At 42.0% G+C, this 2,153-nt stretch overlaps 1 pseudogene; it reads left to right on the top strand.

The window, feature by feature from the left end:
- Positions 1-330: 330 nt before the first annotated feature.
- On the top strand, positions 331-453 carry LOC138292282 (small nucleolar RNA SNORA35; annotated as a pseudogene).
- Positions 454-2,153: the final 1,700 nt, after the last annotated feature.

Genomic DNA, 2,153 nt, shown 5'->3' on the forward strand with positions numbered 1-2,153 from the left:
GCTGTCAGGAAGGAATGCACCAGAGCCCAGATGCCATCCACCCTGGCATGTATTCAGAGACAGACAGAAGGCACTAGGGGCCAGATGTAGGTAGCCTTTTGCACCTCGCAAATGGTGAAAAATGCTGTTTGCGAGGCGCAAAAGGCCTTCAGCGATGCAGAGTCACATTTTGCGAGTCGGTACCGACTCGCAAAATGTGATTCCGACTCGCAAATAGGAAGGGGTGTTCCCTTCCTATTTGCGACCGCATCGCGATGTAGAGTTGATTTGTGACCGCGAAAGCGGTTGCAAACCAACTCGCAGTTACCATCCACTTGAAGTGGATGGTAACTCATTCGCAAACGGGAAGGGGTCCCCGTGGGACCCCTTCCCCTTTGTGAATGCAAAAACAAATATTTTTTCAGAGTAGGCAGTGGTCCTATGGACCACTGCCTACTCTGAAAAAAAACGAAACTAAATGGTTTCGGTAATTTTTCTTTTTGCAGTTCGTTTTCCTTTAAGATAGGCCCTGCAGTAGTGAAAAACTACTTGGGGCTGTACAGGGCCTACCTTAGGGGTGGCTTATATATATTAAAAGGAAGGTTCATGCTTGTAAGAGTTTAACTTGTCAGGGCAACATGTCAGTTTAAGACTGCACACAGGCTCTGCAATGGCAGCCCTGATTCATATTTAAAGGACTTCTGAAGTGAGTGGCACAATCAGTGCAGCAGGCCCACCAATATCATTTAATTGACAGGCCCTGGGCACATGTAGAGCACTTCACTAGGGAGTTATAAGTAAAATTAATATGCTACTTGTGGATAAACCAATGGTATCATGTTTTAGGGAAAGAGCACATGCACATTAGCACTAGTCAGCAGTGGTAAAGGCCCAGATTTCGAAAGCTAGCAAAAACAAAGTCAGCAAACACAGGAGTTCAGAAGGCAAAAATGTCAGGGGAGACCATGCCAAGGAGGTCAGGTCTAACACATACATATCTTCAACCACCTCCATTGAAGCAAGAGGATAAAGAGAGTTTACAGTAGTCAAGGCTGTCTCAATTACTTTCATTGCCATGCCTAGAAACTGCAACATGTTACCTAACAAAAGTAAATACATATTAAATGTCACCAGTCTCTGTGGCATCAGACCTCCTGCCTTTTTACTGATCAAAACAATATGTCATACTAAAAAGCAATACCCCCACAGTAAATGACACCCTTTTCCAATTGCTAAATCATACTTATATCTGTAAGTTTAGGACAAAGTGCTCCATGTGCTTTGAACTTACTCCAAGTTAACATGATTTGGAGACAGTTTTTGAACTGTTGACCAATGGCTAGATAAGTAGTTTTATGCTTCTACAATTCAAGATGTCAGGGAGTGCATTGGCATCATTCTCTCTTAGCTCTTATAGTCTGATAAGAGAGAGAGAGAACAAGAGCGAGAAACAGAAAAAAAGAGTGAAAGAGATGTATGTATGTGTGTTCGCTTACATATATCTGTGTGTGTGTGCTCTGTGTATCTCCACAAGTTTGTGTGTAAGCCTAATTTAATGTTAGTGATATTAGAATTTTGGCATGTTGGGAGCACGATTGGAGACAATGGAGTGCTCTGGGCTTCCAATGGCTGGTAAAAGCCTGGAACCTCAAGATTCCAATGTTCTTTGTGAACAGCAATTGCTGTGAACAAAAGCCTCACGGAACCAAGGGGATTTCAATCCCCTTGTGCTCCATAAGGCTTTTGTTTTGTTTATTAGAACATTCTGGCCTCTAGTGGCGAAATGTTCTAATAGGCTTAAAGCCCCTCGTAGATGGACTATACCGGCTACTAAAGTTCTGTTCCCTTGTTAAAGGCTCTCGCCTTCGACTCGGGCCTTTAATGCTAGAGCAGGCCTTTAAAGGCCGGGATAGCCTGCTACGGTGGGCTCTAAGGCTATAATACAAAACCTGTGAAATTATTCATGTTTGCAGTTTATTTTTTAACATACTAGAAGATTGCTATGAACTGTACTCATATATATTAGGATGCATTTGTGTATTGTTATTTTTTAAATATCACAGTATGAATAAACATATTAAAAAATAATCTTCCTATGCACATATTGAAGGCATGTCAGGCATTGTCAACCGTACTTGATCTACTTCATTCATCACCCAGTTTGGTTGTAAAAG

Source organism: Pleurodeles waltl, chromosome 1_1 (genome assembly GCF_031143425.1).
Source record: "Pleurodeles waltl isolate 20211129_DDA chromosome 1_1, aPleWal1.hap1.20221129, whole genome shotgun sequence".
In the NCBI taxonomy this organism is placed as follows: domain Eukaryota; kingdom Metazoa; phylum Chordata; class Amphibia; order Caudata; family Salamandridae; genus Pleurodeles; species Pleurodeles waltl.